The sequence below is a fragment of the Nycticebus coucang genome, chromosome 8 (assembly GCF_027406575.1).
Source record: "Nycticebus coucang isolate mNycCou1 chromosome 8, mNycCou1.pri, whole genome shotgun sequence".
In the NCBI taxonomy this organism is placed as follows: domain Eukaryota; kingdom Metazoa; phylum Chordata; class Mammalia; order Primates; family Lorisidae; genus Nycticebus; species Nycticebus coucang.
In genome coordinates, this window is record NC_069787.1 from 79,443,924 (window position 1) to 79,466,140 (window position 22,217).

The window sequence follows — 22,217 nt, forward strand, 5'->3', positions numbered from 1 at the left end:
TTGCACATATACTCTTTTCCTATAGTATGTAAGCTCTGGGTGTAGGATGGCCACCCAAGGCTATACTTCTGTCTATAAGTTTCCCAACAAACACCCTTTAGTGACAAATGGGATTTGACTACCTCATTCTTTGGTTTCTTAGCTCCTTCGACAATCCGGGCCACTTCGCATACATGGCTCTCATGTAGAATAAATGGGTAGCCATGTTTCTATACCATCCTGAGGTATATGAGCTCAAACAATGCCTCTGGGGGAATTAGAAAAAGGTAGCCTTTTCTTCAACAAACAAAGCTTGACAAGAGAAGCATAGTATGGATTTTGGGTCATGTGTCGGTACAGGGGAAAACCTGCAAACTTATTTACAAGGCCCTTGGCTCTTTGGATATCTACTCACTTTGTATATCAGATGAGACTGACTCCGGAGAGAAAATCTAATACTGTCTTAATTCAGCTACCCATTCCTGGCCCAAGTAACCTGAGCTCCCAGGGTGGCAAGTGAGCCACCACATGTCCTGAAACAGGGCATAAGCAAAATCTCCCAGAAGTAGAACTGGTCAGACTTTCTAAAGGGGATGTAAAGTGAACATGATTAGGAAAGAAAGGCTTGTATTCATGAGTGTATTTTGTGCTGGATATTTAAAGAAGGCTAAGCTTTATTATTATTTTTTTTTACCCAAAGATTGTGACAAATGATAAAATAGTCATTTCTATTGCTATTATATATTTCAAATGCTTTTACAGAAAGATTGCACACACCCTTTCTACACTTCAATAGGCTTGATTAAAGGTAAAAAGAATTGTTTCTGTGATTTTTTTCTTTGTGGGCACCTAAATAGTGACATAAATGTTTAAAATGGATGCGCTCAATCCACGTATCATTACATCAGTTATGTGGAAGAATATGATACCAGAGAAGTTTAGATGAGCTAAGTGTTAACAATATCACTTACAATGAAAACTATGTAAAATTTGATAGGCATGTAACTCAGACACAATTACATGTAATCAAAACATATATTAAGTTCTGCTATGAATTTTCAACTATTGAAAACATTCAATTAGTTCTGAGTAAAAAGAGTCTATACCATAGGATAGATTTTCATTTGTCCAAATTCCACTGACGCTTTTCTGCTTATACTGTGCCTTGTGGTGGTAAGACATTAGTATTTGCTCTTACGAATTTCCATTCCTGTGGCCACATATTACTACCTTCAGTTTCTAAATGTATTATTAAACCACATTATGTAACATTAAATCACACCTATTTATTTGATAAATCTTGTTTCTTCAAGAAGCCAGGATTGGTTCCCCATTCTATTTGCTCATCCCTGTCAGAAATGCTGGTCGAGGAAAAGAAGAAGCATCCCTTTATCATAAAAGGTCAATTGGTCTTCCAAACCTAATTCTGTAGTTTTCTCTCCTTTTATCTTTGGTGGCAAAAATAAGGATCTAGCTCTGAAAGCATTTTATGTCGCCCGTTGAGTGGGCCCATTTCATGTCTTACAACTTTAATAATCTCAAATCACATTAAGGATAAACTGAAAGATGGATTTCTTGGGTTAATAGACATAGCTTTGAATCAGGTAAAATTTACGCAAGATATTCTAAGACATTCCATGACTACATCTGCAAAACAGAAGAAAAATATGCATCTTGTATTAAATATTAAGCAATAAATTTATATTAATTACCCTGTGCCTAGTGCAATTTTAAATTACTAGAATCAATTCTATTTCATATTTCATATTTCCCTCCCACCCTCATCCTTTACATAGAATTCAGTCATAGTCAGCTGCTATTAATAAGCCCCAACAGAGATTTAATATTTGAGCATCTTGATACTCATGAGGGATTAACCTCTTCTCCAATATTGCATCTTTAGGGCTCAGACACATGTAAAAGAAATCCAACACACATAACTCAATCATGCACAGAGTTGATTTATTTTACCTCAAATTACAAGTCATTTGAAGGTAGGAGGCCCAGAATTAGTGCAACAGCTTCAACTCTACTCTCTTTATACTTCTGCTTAGCCATCCTTCACCGCTGGTCTCCGGGTAGCTATAGAAACTCCAGGCACATGTCTGCATCGTAAGCTGGAAGAAGGGGGAAGGAAGGAAGCAAACAAATGTCAACTGAACCTGCCATTGTTCACTGGATGTCCTGGTCAATCAGCTTATGGTCGGTTAACAGGGAGATGCCTGAACATTTTTGTTTGGTGGCTTTTTTAAAAAAGGTAAACATATTGTTTTGATAAATAACATTGAAGTTCTGTTATTCTGTGTTATCCCTCTGAAGCAAGAGGGAAATTGAAAGCAGGCATTAGCAGTTTTTGAAATAGATGCTTCCAGGCACTTTGAAGTCATCCCTTCCTGAAAACATTGATTTCTTTCATCTTTCGACAAAGCTGCAATGGTGATATTCTCTGAGCAGAATAATTCAGACATTGGGAAAACGCAAGTTATGAGTAAAGCTCTGAAAATGGGTTCAATTGTGTGAGAAAGATAGGGATCACCCTTTCCTGGGATGGGATGTCCTTCTCCTAAAGGATGGTGTGACTGTCCCCACCCTGCAGCTTAGTATGCTAATATACTAAGAAGGTTGGCCAGGTATCAAGACTAAAAACTGAGACAACCTGTAAAGACAGCCGTTTAAGATGGGCTTAAATGTTGGAGCATCTTTTCTCTCTTGAATCATGAAAAGTATCTGAATAAGTTTACTATGTAATATTTTATCCTTTTAGTTATTTTCTTTACTTATATCCTGTGTATCATGAAAGTGGTAAGTACTTTCAGAGCCTGATACGGTGGTGTGGGTAATAAAATGATGAGGCAGTGAAAAGAATTCTGGCCTATTACAAGTGTTCTCCCTCACCCCCTGCCGACACTTGGGATAAATTAGCAGTGTTCTCTGGAAAGGATTGTGCTTAGTAACTCCAAGAAGAGCCTCATAGTGAAGTATGAGGGGACTGACAGGAAGAAATGATTACAGGATGCTTGCAAAGGCTGGACAGCTACAAGGTAGGGAGTTTAAAAATTGAGACAAACTCGATCAACTTTTACAGGATAAAGTAGAGAAAGCTGTCCCTTGACAAAATGGAAGCTGGTGTTAGGTTATAAAAGGAGGAAAAACAGAGTTTTAGAAAGGCTCAAGAGTGGAAGAATACCAGACCGTGCACTAACACTGACAGGAAGCTGACCTCATTTCACCTCTCACAGTTTTCACTCGTGCTAAATCAAAACATTATACCAGATCATGTCTAAATTCCTTACCTGAAAAAATTTTCTGGAATTCTGAATTTAAATGTCGATCTTATGACCTTGGAAGAAGTCCAGAATTTTTTGCGATAGTAGGCAAGACATAGAATGAGCTGCAGGGCATTTGATGTAGTTTGTTCCTCAGCATTGCTTCGAATTGGTTCATCTGGAGCAAGAAAGAGCACGGCATCATTGTGTATGTACACTGTAAGTGACATTATTAAAAATGTCATTCAAATATTTCCCTTCCTGTTTTCCAACATAGACACCATTTCATTTATTTTACAACTATTCATAAGTATATATTCTAGGCAAAATTATGGCCAGAGAAATCTGCATGGGTAATCATTAGCTGTGGTATACATTATAGAAAAATTGATATTAAAGTATTATTAAAGCACAGATGAAGGAAAAATATGTTTATCTTAGGAATTAAAGGCTTTATTGGGAAGGTGGCCTTCAAGTGGATCTTCCAATATGTATAGGGCTATCATAGTTGCAGAATAGTGAAGGTACATTTTACGCTGAGAAAAAAATGACAGAAAACATGGATTTATGAATTATAACATTAAAGCAGAAATGTCAACTGCCAAATTACAGTGTTAACTTGGAAAAGACTTAGAGCTAGTTGTTTTTTTTTTTTTTCTCCTCCTAAACTTTCTTCCTTCTTCCTTTGGATTCTTTTTTACCATATAGATAAACTGATTCATTGATGGGGAAAGTATTATCTAAGGTTACATTGCTTAGTACAAGAAACTAGTAATTGGTCTTAATATTATGACTTCTAGGCTAAGGCTATTGATAAAAAATGTGATATAGTCAGGTCATGAAGCACCATGAATTCTATATCAAACAGTCAGACTTTTTTTGACATCTGTGGCATCATAGCTCACAGCAACTTCCAACTCCTGAGCTTAGGCGATTCTCCTGCCTCAGCCTCCCACAAAGCTGGGACTACAGGTGCCTGCCACACCCCTGGCTATTTTTTTGTTGCAGTTTGGCCGGGGCCAGGTTCGAACCCACCACTCTCAGTATATGGGGCCAGCACCCTACTCACTGAGCCACAGGCACCACCCAAACGGTCAGACTTTTACTGTAGTTAGTAAGAAGCCAAAGGAACACCAGGGCATGTCTTGGTGTTTTGAAAGATCAGTCCATAACCCTAGTGTGAAGAATACGATTGGAATGAGAATATCAGTAAGAAAGTGATAGTAATTTTCTAGGCAAAATCTGAGAAGTATTACTAAAAAAGGATGGAAGAAGTTCAATACCAACATAATGAGGAAATGTGCCTATGTGCTAACGTATCTTGTGTATGAGATCTGAAAAAAATTGCCACAATAATTTATCCACAACAGGTCCAGTCATCTATGCAATTCTGCAGTGGTGTAGTAGTGATGATTTATACGATCTTAAGTGTATAGAAGTTGAATGTGTTTCCTCTTCGATTCCCACTTGTAGGAGGAAAAATTGGCATACAAAGAGGGTGGTCTTTGGTTAATGTCACATTGAACATTGTGAATTTTTTCTATTGGCAGGCTGTGAGCTGGGTAAGAAGGACTTGTGACTATTGTTTCTATGGCAATATTTATTATTAAATATCTCTTCTAAATAGTGCCATAGTAATTATTCCCTAGCCTTCTCTCCTTGCTGTCAAATATACTGACCTTACCAACTCTAATATCATCACTCTCAATCCAAGTCTTTTTTTATAGGTTTCTCCTAAGCTTCATCTCATAAAACAAAGATACGTATTCAGAAAAAAAAAGATGTCACTGCATCATATATCTGAAGAGTTCTTGTGACTGTGCTAACTGTTCAGCTGAGTCCTACATCGTTTCATAGTGTCTAGCATGTTATCCACGAGTAATTTCCCAAAACATGTTTTCTATCCTTTAACAGCTAGTACTGTGCTTCTAAGCTTCTGTTTTCTAATTTGGATGAATGAATGAACTTGGCTGAGGGGATGCATTGTCAAAGCTGATTTATGTTGTTGTCGATCCAAACTGCTTAGCTCTGCAGCTGAAATTATCCTTACATGCCCATTGTTCAGAGTTCAGAAAAACACCTTCTGTTCTATTGTTAAGTCATAGCCAGAATACAGATTTTCTGTGCTGCTGTTATTCTTCTCCCCATGTATAAACCTTTCCTACAATAATGGATGACTCTACTGCAGTTCTTTTTTAAAAAATCTCACAGGAAAGGAGAGAACAATTTTACAAAGGGCAGCAGTGGGCTGGAGATGATGTAGAAAGAATCTCTAAAAAAAAAACTATATAACCACTGACCATTTTTATTTCATAGGGCACATTCAGACACTAATGGGAGGATTTATGCAGATTGGTATGCCCAATGATTATCATCTTTATGAGGCCCTGTGTAGCTTACCTAAAGGAAACAAAATAGGCTTTTCTGTACATACTGTATATACTTTTCTCTGTATCAATTAGACTCTAAATTGCAAATCTATACTCACATAATTTGACAAAGGTTTACTTATATGTGGCTTAAAAAAGAGAGTGCCGGGATCTTGGGAAAATTTGCCACTTCTGCCACTACTCGATCTAAGTGAATGGAATGGTCATTGGGATCTAGAATTAGAGAGCTCTGGAGAGAGGAGTGACTTTTGATCATAGGAGATAGGTATCTCAAAATAATGAGTTAGGAAGGGAAGGCAGAGAAATATGTAACTATCTACTCTCCTTCTTCTCACATCTTCTACTGGAGCTCTTTATTGGTCAAATACAACAGGAAACACAGAGTGAAGTACCCAATGCTGCTACTGTAATCATGGTTGCAAGCCAATCTCCAAGACCAAAGTGAGATGGGAAGTCAATCTGGAAAGGCAAACAAAGATACGTAGTACATTATTAGTCAATGTTGCCATTACCTATTCATTCCTTAAATTCACCTTGTCTTAAGGTTAACATCTTCATCTATAAATTGTTCACAAAGTTTAATTTAAGGTCAAAAAAAAATGTGATGGATACTTTAATTACCCAAATGTGGTTAATCCACATTGTATATCTTTATCAAAAACATCATCTGTACCCTATGAAGATATACAACTATTATGTACCCATAATAATTAAAAATAAAAAATTCAAAGCCTCTATATATCCCATATTTGGTGTTTAAAAAAAAAAATAGGAAGGGTCTGAAGGCTTGAGAAATGGCAGGGTAGGTGGCTAAGGACTATGCCCAGGAAGGCAGAAAAGACCTCCATCCAGTCCCTTCCTCCTTTAGGATGGCTTATCCCAACACAGGTTTTTTTTCCAAACAAATGCTTATCCCTCCCTCAGGTTTCTGTGTTTTATTCCCATGCTTCTCTTCCTGAATTTTGTAGGCAATTAGGCCTCTACGACTGGCTACATCCTACTAGTCTTTGGAACACAGCCTTGTTTATAATGGCACCTGCCTACATTGATCCCAGTAGGGGATCCCTGTTTGCTGCTCTAGGATTTGAAAATATTACCCAAAATATTACCCATACTTTCTGCTGGTTTCTTGTTAAAGGATGCATGCTGAAGGAGCTCAGAAAGCCTTCATTATCAGAAAAGCAGCATCAAAACTACACACTCAGGTCTCTAACCCCAAGCATCCCAAAGTAAACACAAGATACATTCTCCCATTTTCAGAAATTGTGTATACTTCTGGAGAGTGAGTGTATGTGGGACTTGGTATGCATACATATTCCTTAACAATGTTATTTTCACTGGATCAAGACCTAGTAGATCTCTGGGCTGGTTTGAATTCTCACCTTTTACTATTTCAGACTTACTTTTGAATGATATATATACCAAAATTATATGTTTCATATTTAATGAAGATGCAGGTGATATATACTAAGACTGTACTTTGTAGGTTTACACAGTGAGATGTTTTAAACAATAATCACAAGGTAGGCTTGGCGCCTGTGGCTCAAGTGGCTAAGGCGCCAGCCACGTACACCTGAGCTGACAGGTTTGAGTCCAGCCTGGGCCCGCCAAACAACAATGACAGCTGCAACCAAAAAATAGCTGGGCGTTGTGGCCGGCACCTGTAGTCTCAGCTCCTTGGGAGGCGGAGGCAGGAGAATTGCTGGAAACCAGGAGTTGGAGGTTGCTGTGAGCTGTGATGCCACAGCACTCTACCCAGGGCAACAGCTTGAGGCTCTGTCTCAAAAAAACAATAATAATCACAAGGTAGATTTTCCTTATCCAGTTAGAGTCTCTATTAGCCCATGTAAGATTTGTTTTTGAATTGTGTTAATAATTACTTATGCAAAAGTAAGCCTTAGGCCTTCTCAAAAGAATATTGCATATAACCATGGAATTTTTTTTAATTAAATCATAGCTGTGTACATCAATGCAATCATGGGGTACAATGTGCTGTTTTTATGTACAATTTGAAATATTTTCATCACACTGGTTAACATAGCCTTCCTGTCATTTTCTTAGTTATTGTGTTAAGACATTTATATTCTACATTTAGCAAATTTCACATATACCTTTTTAAATGCACTGTAGATGTGGTCCCACCGATTACCCTCCCTCCGCCCATCCTCTCCCCTCCCCTCCACTATAATTGGGTTATAGCTTTCATCTGAAAGCTATAAATTGGTTTCATAGTATGGCTGAGTACATTGGATACCTTTTCTTCCGTTCTTGAGATACTTTGCTATGAATAATATGTTCCAGCTCCAGACATGTACATAACCATGGAAATATTTTTAAAGAAATTCCTTCATCAGGAATGGAGCTTAATCAAAATGGAAGCAATGACAATAATAACCAGTATATACTTTTGAATATTTCAAAACACTTTTCAATACTTTACATTATTCAAATTTCACAAGAACAAAAGATAGGCAATCTCTCTCTCTCTTTTTCTCTCTTTATCTCTTGCGTTGTGTGTGTGTGCATGCACACAAGTGTTTATTTTTGTTGTGGCTAAACAAAATCATTTCTTGACATTTCAGAATTAAAATTAAATGAGCCTGACTATAGTTATGTTCAATTAATATGTAAATAACTTAAATAAAAATTAAAAAATATTATTTTATGTAAGTCCAGAGATAGGCAATTTCAGGGGTCATTAATTGTCATCAAGGACCAAGGTTCTGCCTGTCCTGATATTCTTCCAACAACATTACACTAAGTCTGATTCCTTCTATAGTTGTTGTAAAGTAGCCACCAGCAGCCACCATCTCTACATGCCTCTTGGTTTAGGTCCAGTAAGAGAGTGAAATTCACATTAAATAAAATGAAAATATTCCCTTAAAATTCCATCAAAAATATTCTCCTTTCTCATTGGCCAGAATTGGGCCATTGGCCAATTTTTTAAATCAATAATTGGCAAGAGGAATTTCAAAAAATTTTTAATTTTAGAACATTAGGAAGTATACATGTATTGTTTACATACTTTGTTTTTGTAAGAACTGAGTCAAAGTTGTAAATGTGCCCTTCACCCAGATAGTGCAAGTTGTACCCAATAGATATAAATTTGCACTCCCCAATTCTGCTCTCCCTCCAATGTGATTATCATTGAGATTTATTTCTATATGTGCACTTGTTGATCAATTAATTCCAATTTCATATTGAGTACGTGTGTTTGTTTCTACATTCTTGTGATGTTTCATGATGCTAGGAAAACTGGATAGCCACATGTAAAAGACTGAAACAGAGTACTCACCTTTCAGCACTCACAAAAATTTACTCATAATGGATAAAAGACTTAAACCTAAGGCAGGAAACTACAGGAATTCTAGAAGAATGTCAGAAAAACTCTTATAGATGTTAATCTAGGCAAAGAATTCATGAAGAAAACCCTAAAAAAAATTTCAGCAACAACAAGAATAAATAAATGGGACATGATCAAATTAAAAAGCTTTTACATAGTCAAGGACACAATCAAAAGAGCAAATAGACAGCACATTAGAATGAGAGAAAATATTCACATGCTATACATCTGATAAAGGACTGATAACCAGAAGCTACAAAGAACTCAGGCAAATCAGCAAGAAACAAGCCAACAACCCCATTAAAAAGGGGGCAAAACACATGAGCAGAAAAATTTCAAATGAGGATATACTAATAGCCAACAAACTCATGAAAAAATGCTCAATGTCTCTAATAATTAGGGAAATGGAAGTCAAAATCACAATGAGATATCACCCAACTTGAATGAGAATGTCTTATATTAAAATGCCTTAAAACAACAGATGCTGGCATGGATGTGGAGAGAAAGGACCTCTTATGCACTGCTGATGGGACTGCAAACTAATACGACTTCTGGAAAACTGTATGAAGATACCTCAAAGAATATAAAGTAAACCTATCATTTAATCCAGCTATCCCACTGCTGGGTATATATTTAAAAGGAAAAAAGCCAATTTATGAAGAGGACACTTGAACTGAAACATTTATAGCAGCACAATTCACAATCGCAAAGAGATGAAAAAAAAAAACACATGTCCACCAATACATAAATGGATTAATAAAATGTGGCATATGTATACCATGGAGTACTACTCAGCCATAAAAAATGCCTATCTAGTATCTTTGATGATAACCCAGAGATAGGCAATTTCATCCCCACATCTGAAATAAAAAAGCTGAGGCTAAGAAGGTGCGTTTTCTTAGATACCATGGGCTTCTGTGGTCTGTCTTGGTTCCACATTCATGGCCTCTGTGTAATATTTGAGTCAAAGGAAGCTGCTTAAACAATGTGGTATATAATGCATGCTACTGTTTAAAGTATATAATAACTTATCTTAAAAATTTCACAAGTTTTGCTTAGCTATGCCAAGTTTTCTCCTTAATGCCTGCTCAAATCTTGAAAATTGAGTCATTTGTAACAAAGAGCAAAAGTCAAAACTGGCAAAACGGTTTGTCAGAGATAAAATAACAGCTGCTTGGTTATAATAATTTACCAGCATTGTTCAGAGACATCCTATTACACTAGAGCCAACCTACTTTGAATGGTTTTGGAGGAATCTAGCATGAGCTATTCAACTCATACCTTTGGACACAGAAAGTCAGTTTTAAGCACTCCCTATTTTACCTATGCAAAATAAAGGAAGGGAGAGAGAAAAAGGAAAGTGGGGGACACTATTTGTTTTTGTATATAAAATATACATTTATTTCATATATATACATATATATGATTCATATTTATTTGTTGAACTTGAACTCTTCCAAATGAATTCAAGTTGTCTGAGATCATCATTTTTATTATTATACTTTAAGAATAGTAAAAATCTCATCTCCTTTCAAAATGATTACTGACACTGTATACACAGATTATCATACATTTTAGAAAACTGCTCTTGAATAATGACTTCATAGAATCACTGAAACTAAAGACAAGGGTTTTATTTCTTCCTTGATTTTGGTGATAAATGAAAAATTTGCTTTTACCACTGCCTATATTTCTGAAGTAACATCCTATGTTTCTCACATTGTGTATGGAAAGTTTAGACTCAAATTCAGAGTGAGCATTATGTTAAACTTAATTTAAGCACTTGGAAACATCAACCATAAGCCTTTATTAGAGATGCAGTATAGATTGTAAGCAGGGTCTTTTTCTTTCCATTTTAAATAAAATCAAACTGAAGAAATTCATAGACTTTCTCTCATTGTTTGGGATTCATTGAGGGTACAAAGAATTAGGTTACACTGATTGTGGTTGTTAGGCAAAGTACCTTTTGTGATTGTGTCCTGCACAAATAGGTGTGCCATACACAGCACATCCCCTTTCCCCTTCCTCCTTCCTTCTCCCTGATCCCTCATTTCCTTGCCCCCACCTTTTAATTAGCTCATCTACTGCCTTCATATTAGAATTGAGTATATTGGATTCTTGCTTCTCCATTCTTGTGAAGCTTCACTAAGAAGAAGATATTCCATCACCATCCAGCTTAATACAAAAGATGTAAAGACTCCATCTTTTTAATGGCTGAATAGTATTCCATGGTATACATGTGCCACAGCTTGTTAATCCATTCCTGGGTTGGTGAGCATTTAGACTGTTTCTACATTTTGGCGATTGTAAATTGACCTGCAATAAACTGTATTGCAAATGTCCTTATGATAAAAGGATGTTTTTTTAATCTGGGTAGATACCTAGTAGTGGCTTTGCAGGATCAAAAGGGAGGCCTAATTTGAATTCTTTGAGGATTCTCCATACTTCCTTCCAAAAAGGTTGTATTAGTTTGCAGTCTCACCAGCAGTGTAAAAATGTCCCCTTCTCTCCACATCCACATCAGCATCTGTAGCTTTGAGACTTTGTGATGTAGGCCTTTCTCACTGGGGTTAGGTAATATCTCAGGGTGATTTTGATTTAAATTTCTCTGATGATCAGGGCCAATGAGCATTTTTAAAAATGTTTGTTACCCATTCATCTGTCTTTGTCAGAGAAGTTTCTGTTCACATCTCTTTCCGAGAGGCAGATGGGAATGTTTACCCTTTTCCTGTTGATTAATTTGAGTTCTCTGTAGATTGTAGTTATCAACTCTTTGTCATATGGACACCCTGGAAATATCTTATCCCATTCTGAAGGTTGTCTTTTTGCTTTACTTATTGTGTCCTTAGCTGTGCAGAAAAAGCTTTTCAGCCTTATCAAGTACCATTTGTTAATTTTTGTTGATGTTGCGATGGTCACTAAAGTCTTTGTCATAAAATGTTTCCCCAGTCCAACATCATCAAGAGTTTTCCCCACACTTTCTTCTAATATTCTTATTGTTTTGTGTCTTAGATTTAAGTCTATGACCCATCTTGAGTCAATTATTTTTATTCTTTTTGTGATAGAGTCTCATTGTGTTGCCCTCTGTAGAGTGCTGTGGTATCACAGCCCACAGCAACCTCAAACTCTTGGGCTTAAGCAATTCTCTTGTCTCAGCCTCCCAAGTAGCTTGGACTACAGGTGCCCACCACAATGCCTGGCTATTTTTTGGTTGCAGTTGTCATTGTTGTTTAGCTGGCCTGGGCCAGGTTTGAACCTGCCAGCCTCCATGTATGTGGCTGGCACCCTACCCACTGAGCAACAGGTGCTGCCCTTGAGTCAATTTTTGTAAGGGGTGAAAGGTAGGGGTCAAATTTCTGTCTTTTACATGTGGTAATCCAGTCCTCCCAGCACCATTTGTTGAATAGGGATTCTTTTCCCCACTGTATGCTTTTGTTTGGTTTATCAAAGATCAGATGGGAAGTAGAAACTGGTTTTATCTCTTGGTTTTCTATCTGTTCCACGTATCTATGTTTCTATTTTTGTGTCCATATCATGCTGTTTGATTACTATGGATTTGTGATATAGCTTGAAATCTTGTATAGTGATGCCTCCAACTTTGTTTTTATTGCCAAGAATAGCTTTACCTATATGTGGCCTTTTCTAGTTCCATACAAAACAAAGTATTTTTCCCAGTTCCTCAAAATATGATGTTGGCATTTTAATGGGGATTGTATTGAATATGTAGATTGCTTTGGGTAGAATAGACATTTTGACAATGCTGATTCTTCCCAGCGAAGAGCATGGTATGCTCTTCTATTTGTTAGTGTTTTCTGCAATTTCTTTTCTGAGCATTTCATAATTCTCTTTGAAAAGATCACCTCTATTGTTAGGTGTGTTCACCTCTATTGTTAGGTATATTCCTAAGTATTTCCTTTTCTTGGAAGTTACTGTGAAAGGAATTATGTCCTTGACATGCTTCTCAACTTGCCTGTTATTGGCATATACAAAGGCTTCTGATTTGTGGACATTGGTTTTATACCCTGAGACATTGTTGTATTTCCTGATCACTTTCAGGAGTTTTGTGGTTGGGTCTCTGGGGTTTTCTAAGTATAAGATCATATCATCAGCAAAGAGGGAGAGTTTGACCTCCTTTGCCGCCATTTGGTTGCCCTTTATATCTTTCTCTTGCCTTACTGCATTGGCAAGAACTTCCAGGACTATGTTCATACTATTGTTTTGATAGTGGACATCCTCGTCTTGTTCCAGATCTAAGTGGAAAAGCTTTCAGTTTTACACCATTCAGTATGATGTTAGCTGTGGGATTATTATAGAGGGCTTCAATCAGCTTAAGAAATCTGCCACCTATGCCTAATTTCTTAATTATTCTTGTTAGAAAAGGATCCTGAATTGGGTGGCGCCTGTGGCTCAAAGGAGTAGGGTGCTGGCCCCATATACCGGAGGTGGTGGGTTCAAACCCAGCCCCAACCAAAAAATTAGTAAAGGACCTGGAATTTTGTCAAATGCTTTTTCTGCATCTATTGAGAGGATCATATGGTCTTTCTTTTTGCTTCTTTTGATACGATGTATTACATTTATGGATTTGCATATGTTAAACCAACCTTGCATCCCTCGGATTGAGTAGCTGCAATCTATTAGATATGATTTTGTTGAGTATTTTTACATTGATATTCACTAGTGAAATTTGTCTGTAATTATCCTTTTTAGTTAGGTCCTTTCCTGGTTTTGGAATCAAGGTGAAATTTGCTTCATAGAACATGTTGAGGAACTTTCCTTCTTTCTCAGTGTTTTGGAATCAATTTTTCAATATGAGTACAAGCTCATCTTTGAAGGTGTTGTAGAATTCTGATGTGAAGCCATCTGGTCCTGGGCTTTTGTTGTTGTTGTTGTTGTAAGTTTTTTTATTCTTTCTGCAATCTCAGTCCTTGATATTGATCTGTTCAAGAGATCGATTTCTTCCTGATTAAGTCTAGGAAGGTGGTGTGATTCCATATATTGGTTTGTTTGCTCCACAATGTCAAAATTCTGGGCATAAATTTTTTGGTAGTAGTCAGAAATAATTTCTTGTATCTCTATGATAACAGTTGTTATTTCCTTCTTTTCATTTCTGATTGAGATTATGAAAGATTTTAGTTTTCTCTTTCTGGTTAATCTGGCCAATCATTTATTAATTTTATTTATCTTTTTAAAGACCCAACTTTTTGTTTCATTAATTTTTTAAATGATTCTTTTATTTTCAATTTCATTTATTTATGATTTAATGTTGTTTATTTTTTTCTCTGCTAAGCTTGGGATTGGATTGCTTTTCCTTTTCCATTCCTTTAAGATGATACTTTAGATTATTGATGTGCTCTCTCCATTTTTCAGATGTAGGCATCCAACGTGATAAATTTCCCTCTTAGCATTGCTTTTGCAGTGTCCCACAGGTTGGGGAGCTTGTGTCTTCATTGTTGTTATGCTCAGGAAATTAATTATTTCCTTTTTTATCTCTTCCTTGACCAAACTTCTCATTCAGCATAGGATTGTTTAAGTTCCATACTTTTGTGTGGGGATGACAATTTTTGTTGGAGTTGAGTTCCACCTTTATTGCCTTATAGTCTGATAAGGTACAAGGTAAATTTTCAATTTTTTTGGTTTTCTTGAGTTGTGATTTATGTCCTAGGATATGATCAATTTTGGAGACTGTTGCATGGGCGGATGAGAAGAACATATATTCTTTAGCTTTGAGATGGAGAGTTATATATAGGCTTTATATATATATATATATATATATATAAAGCATGGTTGTTGTAGGGTCACATTTAAGTCCCTTGTATCTTTGTTTTGTTTCTATTTAGAGAATCTGTCCAGCTCTGTAAGAGGAATATTAAAGTCCCCAGCTATTATGGTGTTATGGGGTATCATATTGCTCAGACTGCTTAAGGTCTGTTTCAAGAATCTGGGAGCATTTAAGTTTGGTGCATAAATATTTGAAATTAAAATGTCTCCTTGTTTTATTGTTCTCTTGAGCAATATGAAGTGTCCATCTTTATTGTTTTCGACTTTAGTTACTTTAATTCCACTTGCATCTGAAAATAATATTGCAACCCCTCTTTTGTTATGATTTCCATTTGCCAGAAAAAAATTGTCCTCCATCCCTTTGAGTTTTACTTTGTTCTTTGAGGCTAGGTGTCTTTTTTTGCAGACAGCAAAAGGATGAATTGTGCTTTTTTATCCAATCATTCAGTCTATGCCTTCTCAGTGGGAAATTCAAGACATTAACATTTATTGAGATAACTGATAAGTGTGGTGGCCCTCCATTCATCTTATTTTGTGAAAATCCATTGCTTTAGTTTTTTCTTTTCTTTTCTTTTCTTTTTGTATCATTGTGGAAGCTAGGTTTCGTCCTGTAGTTTCTGGGTGTTTACTTTGCTGGTAGTCCTGTGTAAAATAGGTCTAAGTATTTCTGGTAGAGCTGGTCTTGTTATGGCAAACTTCCTCAATGTTTGCATATCGAGAAGTGATTTGTTTAGTATGTCAATTTTAATGCTTAGCTTAGCAGGGTGTAAAATTTTGGGCTGAAAACTGTTTAGTTTAAGTGGATTAAAGGTAGATCCCCATTGTCTTCTGGCTTGAAAAGTTTCATTTGAGAAGTTTGCAGTCACCCTGATGGATTTGCCCCTGAAAGTCGAATGGTGCTTACTCTTGGCTGCTTGCAGAATTTTGTCTTTCATCTTGAATTTAGGCAGGTTCATGACAATGTGCCTTAGAGAAGCTCTATTTCCCTTAGATGACATGGAGTTCAATGTCCCTCTGGAAGGGGTGTAAGACTCTTTGGTGATACTTGGGAAATTTTCATTTATGATATCCTCTATTAGGCTTCCATTTCTCTGGGGTATTCTTCTCTCCCTTCTGGGATATCTATAATTATTTTGTTGAAATGCTTCATAAAGTCCCATAATTCTGTCAGCGAACATTCTGCTTTCTCTGTCTTTTTTCCTATCTCTTTAACTGCCTGTGTTAGCTCAAGAGCTTTATCTTCCACCTCTGAGATTCTTTCTTCTACATGGTCTAATCTTTTGTTGCTACCTTCTACTGCATCTTTAGGTTCCTTGATTGACTGCTTCAATGCCTTAATCTCTGCTATATGCTTTCAGTAATCTTTATATTGTTTATCTCTTATTTGATTCTGTTTTTGGATTACCTTTTGGTTATTTTCCACTTTTCCAGCAATTTCCTTCTTGTTTCTACCACCCATATTTTAAATTACCCTTCTGTTATTTCTAACATTTATTTTAGGTGGAATTCTCTGAAGTGGCTACCTCATGATCCCTGGGCAGGGTGGGGGTGGGGGTGGGAAGATTATTCTGTTCTGGTTTTCCATGTTGGCAGGATTTTTCTGCTGTTTCTTCCCTGTGAGTGTTTTCTTTTTGTCTGTGTCCTTGCCCTGTTTTTTTTTTACTTTCACTTCCTCATCCTCTTTAAGTTACTGTGCCTCTGACATAAGGTGCTGAAGTGTCTTTTTGGTAAAGGACTAAAAGGATGAATAGAGTGAAGAACAAGAAACAGTTAAAGATAGAAAAAAGAAAAGAGAAAGGAAAAGGGGTGAGTAAAAGGGAAGATTGACAAATAGAAGAGAGTAACAGAAAGAGATTAACAGGAGAATAGTAATGTACAGTAGGGGAATTTGACCCACACCAGCAAATCCTAACCTCTGGGAATGCTAAGTTGGGTGGGTCTGTTGATCTCTACAGCTCTTTGCCAGCCCCAGCAGACACAAGACCCTCTCTCCAGCCAAATAGAGAAGAAAAACTAAAATACTATAAATCAAAGCAAAACAAGCAAACAGGAAACCTTAAGGAATAAAATTTGGGAGAAAAAACAAATAATAGGGGCAGAAAACTAGCAAAAATGAAGCCTTTACTATTAAAGAAGGCAACAATGAAAAATTATATTTACATGAGAAAAAAGAAGGAAAAAAGAAAAAGAAATATTTAGGGGGAAAAGTTGAAACAATTTTTTTAAAAATGAAAATAAAACTCTCTCTATATATTTTATATATATAAAAGATAAAATATATATCTATATCTATATCCATCTCTATCTCTCTAGCCATCAATCTATCTATATATATCTTGCTGAATATTGCCTAGGCAAAAGCTTATCTTCTGGGGTATGAGATGCTAAACACAATGCTGACACAGCTGTATAAAATGGAGACGAGAAGCCTCTGATAACTTCTTTGCCCTCAAACCTCACAGTGTTGGGACCCTGAATCTCTCCTCAGCCTGCTTAATAGATGTATCTCAACCATTTCAACAATGTCCTTTGGCTAAGCAGTGGCTCTCTGAGGAAAGCATGTGTTCTTTGGATCTCTCCAGAAGTGGATACCCACTTATCAGGCCCGCCAGAACTGGCCTGGCTCTAGGACCCTGAGGACTGAGCCTGCAAGGCAGCTTTCCCACAATAAGTGTACCTAGCCTGCAGCTGAACATGAAAGCTCCACTCAGCCCTGGTGGCTCAGTCCCAGCCTCTGGGTGCTGTTCAAAGTCACTTGCTCCCTTGCTCAAGGTCTCCCAAGGTAACTCAACCAAGTACCCAAGTCAAACAAACAAACAAAATAAGTAAATAAATAAAAAAAACCACAGGGAAGGCCTTCCCTGTCTGCAAATTCTTACCCTTGCTGTAGCTGCTGCCACCACAGCTCCCATGGCCAGCTGGACTCTGACCTATTGCAAACACTTGCCACTTCTTCACTGCTTTCATCCTCCTCTTGAGGTCCCAAAGTCTCCTGCTGCCTGCCTGGGCACCTGAAGGGATGTTTTTAGGTAGAGCCCACAAGCTAGAGGTGACTGGAGTCTTCTTTCCCCAATCTCACCAGGCCCGGCTGGGAAGAAGATGTCTCTAGTCTGCCATCTTGCTCCCACTCCATCAGAAATTCATAGACTTTTTTCTTTAACTGTCAGCTTTCAAAAGTCTTAGTAGAACGTATCTCAGAAACAAAAATTCAATGAAGTCAATTTTTGAACTTTCTTCCCACATTTGTGCTAATGAACAAGAAACAATAACAGCAATGAATTAATTACTCTAATAACATCTCTCATAATCACATTCTTTCAAGAATAGGAGTCTTTTTCCTTCTTGTATTGAAGAACAGCCAATCGAAATGCAAAAGTAATTATTCTAAAACCACCTCTTTGCTCTCCCTTTTAATATAATTATTTTAAATATCTAGGGATAAAAATGAAGGAGACACAATCAGAGGATGAATTAATTACTCTATTCACTTTGCTTTTACTCAGGTTCATTTATTCACAGTTCTGGAAGGGGCCCTCCAGAGGTCATTGTTCCATGTATCTGCCACCTGTCACGGATACTTCAAAATCATATAAACAGATGGATAGCCTCCCAATGTTTTTGCTCCATTGTTTAGATTTTAGGGTTTTTTCTTTTCCTTTCTCTCTTTCATTATTGTTTTTCCTGTGCCTTGTGAGCTATAATTATCTAGAATAATTATACATACACACATATTTGGGACTTATCCAAATTCTTAAAAAATACATACTATCTCAAAAACATACTTCATTAAATCTAGACCTTATTTTTGAAAAAGTAACATATCTTCAAAAATCTGTTTCCATTTTGAAGATGTGAGATGAAATATTGCCAGATGGATAATAATAGCATTCAAAAAACACTTAAGAGTAGAAAAAGAAAAAAAAACAAAACATGTTAAGAATGTTGCCTCATTTCTACTGTTGGCCATAAATTACATTTTGAACAATTACATTTATTATTGATATTCTTTTAATTCTCCATGTGTTCATGTATGAGCTTTTAAATAAACCCTTTAAACATTATAGAAGAATAAAATTTGTTCAAAACAAAAATATTTTTTTTGTTGTTTGTACATTTGGCTTGCATTGATATCTAATGCAGAAATAGTCTTTGACAGAAACCATAGGGTAAGTGAAAGAGGGTCTGGTTTTGGAGATAATTTGGGGAAAACTCCCCCTAACCTTATCTTATGAAATTAATAACCGTTGCAGCTCTATATCCATTTTTTAAAAATATTTTCTCATCAGTCTTGAGGAGTTGAGATTTTAAGTTTAAAAACTGAGCAGATGGAAGTTGTAAACACTAGGTCAACATCATAGGCAATGATTCTGATTTTTAGGAAATCAGAGGAAAACGACTAGCTGGTAATGATTCCCTGTCAGGAACACATGTGGTCAGAAGCTTCTATGGAACTAAATTCAATGGATTATGTAATTCTGACATAAATCTAGATACATTCTCAAAGATTTGTATGATCTCAGTCATTGCTTCTATGTTTCATTTGCCCATGTATGTAGTCCCTTGTAGACTTAATTATTAATGCTATAGTATCTTCAGCACTGGCTTTATTATGTTCACTTCTCCATCTGTGCTCTACAAGAAGGATATTCACAAATTTGTAAGGAGAACCAGAAGGAAGTTGTATTCTTCTAAACCTGAAATTTATTTGATATCAAATTTGATCCCAGGACACTCAAAATAGCTATATAAGCTTTTGCTATGAAGAAACAATACACCCCAAGAATAGTGTCTTGAAACCATAACCATTTTCTTTAGATCAGTTTTCAGAACTAGCTAAGCATGAATTGTGTATCTGTGCTTCACATGGTCTCTCATCTTCTGGGAGGCTAGTCTATGTTTCTCTAATTGGTATACACTGGGTTAAATAGCATCCCCCCCAAAACTCTTGTCCTCATGGAAACTTGGAATGTTACTTTATTTGGAAATAGGGTCTTTGCAGATACAATTAGTTAAAACAAGGTCATACTGGATTAGGGTGACCCTTAAATCCAATGACTGATGTCTTTATAAGAAGAGTAGAGGACAGACAGAGACAGTGGAGAAAAGAAGATAATGGGAAGATGGAAGCAGATATTGGAGGGATGTCTCTACAAGTCAAGGAAAGACAAGGATTTCTGGGACCCACTAGGAGCCAGGTAAAAGTATAAAACAGGTTCCCATTACACCCCCTCAGAAGCTACTATATATGTGATTTCAGATGTCCGGCCTCCAAAAATTTGAGAGGACAAATTTCTGTTGTATTAATCAATCAAATTTGAGGCATTTTTTAATAGCATCCCCCAAAAGCTAATATGTGGTGGTTTTAGGACTTAGTGCAAACACTAAGTCTTTGAGTCATGTTAGTTGATGTTCCATAGATCAAAGCAAGTCACATGGTAGACTAGAGTCAAGGAACAAAAAATAGTCTTCACCTCTTAGTGGCAGGAGCTAAAAGTTACATTGAAAAGGGGCCATAGATACATATGAGAAGGACATGTGACTCTTTTTTTGCAGCTAACCTGTGCACCTTTGAGATGTGCCTACTTCCCTCTGATCTGTGGGCAGCATAGCCTAACAGGTGGTTCAGGTATGTTCCTATGGTACATGTTCTTACAATGTTATAAAGGATGCTATTAGATAAATTGACCCACCAAAATTAGCTTGACTTAACCTTTAAGGTACTTGGATTCACAGACCAGAAATGTAGCTTTGTGTCTGGTAATAAACTGAAATTTACATTTCAATTGGACCCTTGTGCACAAATACACCCAGAAAGTTTCATAATTACCCACTTATGGTAAATAACTCTTAGAAGGTGGGTCAGACCAAGAAAGATCCCTAGGATTATATTTATGTTTCATTTTTTTAAAAATCTTTTTACATGTAAGTTTCATGGAATGGCATAAGTAGCAGGTAACCAGGCATCTTTATCACTGCCGATTTCTTTTGGCACACTAGAACATTAAGAAAAATTAATTATGTATAATTTCTGATATATGCTTGTTCAAATGGTCTTATCTTTGCGACAGTTCAAATTTCCAAGGACTTTGTTCTTTTGGATATCGTATAAAGGAAATTTATTAGACCAACTGACGAAATAGGAATATAGATAATAGATTAGGCAAACGTACTGCATCAATGTGAATTTCAGAATGTGTCAGCATTGCTGTTATGTAAGAGAATACTTCTATTCTTAGAAAATACTCAGTTATGTACTAGGGATAGAGGGTCATTATATATACACATACAATTTACCTTCAAATAATTTGGAAAATTTTAAGAAATGCTAACATATACATATAGGATATGGGATAAAATATGAACAGTAGGTAAAGAGAAGTAAAAGGCAAAAATGCATTCTTTGTATGATTTGAACTATTTTAATTTTTGGAAAATTTTAAATATGCTATTATTTAAAAATGTAAAAAACATTTAATTTTTTAATAAAATCAAATGGCAATCAAGTAATGTTGATGTTAATTTCTCTGTTTTTTTTTCTCTCTAACATTGCATTGTTGCCATTTCTTTTTGTTTGTTTGTTTTCTCTAGGAATGAGATGACATTGGCTTCTTTGAAAAGGTTTTTGCCAGGTCAGCTCCCTTTGGAAAGGCCAAGTTCTTATGGTTTTTTTACTCACGCAGAGGGTCTAAGTAGGAAGACAATCCATCTGTCAGAGTGCATCAGATGTTCCAGCTATTAAGTTGATCTACAACCCAGTGCCCACTCTCTCTCAAAGGCAGGCTGATGGGAGAGAAAAGTAGGTAAGTGAAATGTCAAGGAGAATGGCAGTAGTGAATGAGTTTCTAGCCTGCCCTGTAAACAGGAAGATGGATAGATAGTAGAAGCATTATGTTCAATGGCCCTCACTGAACATGAAAAATGACTTCTACTTTCTTAATAAATAGCATTAGGTATATTCATACATCCCCTTTATCACAACCAACATGGTCATGCAGTCACAAACTCAATAATAAATAAGAAAAATAGTCTATGTGTTAACTATCTTTTATTCAGTAACCAGTTTGTCAAGGAGGCTCAACTTCATGGTGTTTAAAGATGAAATGGCTTTCTTTATTTTTTTGCAATCATGGCTTTGTTAAATTTCATACTGTTATTCATTAATGATATCATGTGAGTTCCATAGCATTCCATTAACTTACAGGTCTTAAAATTGGGACCATAGTAAAGCTTAAATCTCTAATCCATTCACTGGCAGGTACTAAAAAATGGTAAATTTCAGTGCTTCCAATAGTATTCAATTTAAAACTCATTTTCTCACCATACTCCTAATTACCTCTCAATCCCCATCCTCACCAACTCTGCTGCTGGTGCAAGCATAAGATGAGATATTGACTGTAGAGTGACAGAGCCTCTGAGATCCATACACTAGAGGCTCTGAAATCCATACACTTTTCTAATCCA

General features: G+C 36.4%; 1 long non-coding RNA gene across 1 annotated transcript; it reads right to left on the reverse strand.

Annotated features, from left to right (window-relative positions):
- Positions 1-1,941: 1,941 nt before the first annotated feature.
- On the reverse strand, positions 1,942-17,704 carry LOC128591473 (uncharacterized). Its single transcript, XR_008381564.1, has 3 exons — positions 17,636-17,704; positions 3,273-3,423; positions 1,942-2,096 (listed from the first exon to the last, which is right to left on the reverse strand). It is a non-coding gene; the product is annotated as an uncharacterized LOC128591473 (long non-coding RNA).
- Between the last annotated feature and the right edge of the window lie 4,513 nt (positions 17,705-22,217).